We start from the raw sequence: 1,122 nt of genomic DNA on the forward strand, positions 1-1,122 counted from the left end.
TTATCCATTAGGCCACGAGACCAGTAAATATGAGATTTGTCCCACCATCTCTGCCCCCCATTAACTTCATGGCACACATGGTGTCCCATCCGACACGCTGAATAGATCGCAAAACTCTTGCTTCTCATATAGGGGCCTCCATTATAGATCACAAAACTCTTGCTCCTCATAGAGGGGCCTCCATTACATAGTGTTCTTAAAGGGGTCAATTCATTGGAGATCGTTCGTTGGCAGACCAACAATCTTCTTGTACCCTTAGCCTCAGCATGTATCCCGACGAGTCACAAGGGTATACAATCAACATCGACATCTGTACGGCCAGTGGCATCCGTATATGGGCGCTTCCGGGCATAGAGGCGATCTCGATGGAACTCGAACCCATAGTCTTTGGTTCCGAAGATCAACGCCTTATCCATTAGGTCACGAGACCAATAAATTTGAGATTTACCCCACCATCTCGTCACTACGCGCAACACTGACTTAACGGCACACATGATTTCGCATTCGAGACGCTGAATAGATCACAAAACTCTTGCTCCTCATAGAGGGGCCTCCATTACATAGTGTTTTCAATGAGGTCAATTCATTGGAAATCGTTCGTTGGCAGACCAACAATCTTCTTGTACCCTTAGCCTCAGCATGTATCCCGACGAGTCACAAGGGTATACAATCAACATCGACATCTGTAAGGCCTGTGGCATCCGTATATGGGCGCTTCCCGGCGTGGAGACGATCTCGATGGGACTCAAACCCACAACCTTTGGTTCCGAAGACCAACGCCTTATCCATTAGGCCACGAGACCAATGAGTTTGAGATTTACCCCACTATCTCGTCACTACGCGCAACACTGACTTAACGGCACACATGATTTCGCATTCGAGACGCTGAATAGATCACAAAATTTGCTCCTCATAGAGGGGCCTCCATTACATAGTGTTTTCAATGAGGTCAATTCATTGGAGATCGTTCGTTGGCAGACCAACAATCTTCTTGTACCCTTAGCCTCAGCATGTATCCCGACGAGTCACAAGGGTATACAATCAACATCGACATCTGTAAGGCCAGTGGCATCCGTATATGCGCGCTTCCCGGCGTGGAGACGATCTCGATGGACTCAAACC

At 47.9% G+C, this 1,122-nt stretch overlaps 2 non-coding genes across 2 annotated transcripts; both read right to left on the reverse strand.

The window, feature by feature from the left end:
- Window positions 1-357: 357 nt before the first annotated feature.
- On the reverse strand, window positions 358-430 carry Pmar_PMAR014371. Its single transcript has one exon. It is a non-coding gene; the product is annotated as a tRNA-Arg (tRNA).
- A 300-nt stretch (window positions 431-730) lies between these two features.
- On the reverse strand, window positions 731-803 carry Pmar_PMAR014372. Its single transcript has one exon. It is a non-coding gene; the product is annotated as a tRNA-Arg (tRNA).
- Window positions 804-1,122: the final 319 nt, after the last annotated feature.

Source organism: Perkinsus marinus (assembly GCF_000006405.1).
Source record: "Perkinsus marinus ATCC 50983 genomic scaffold scf_1104296927406, whole genome shotgun sequence".
NCBI lineage: Eukaryota > Perkinsozoa > Perkinsida > Perkinsidae > Perkinsus > Perkinsus marinus.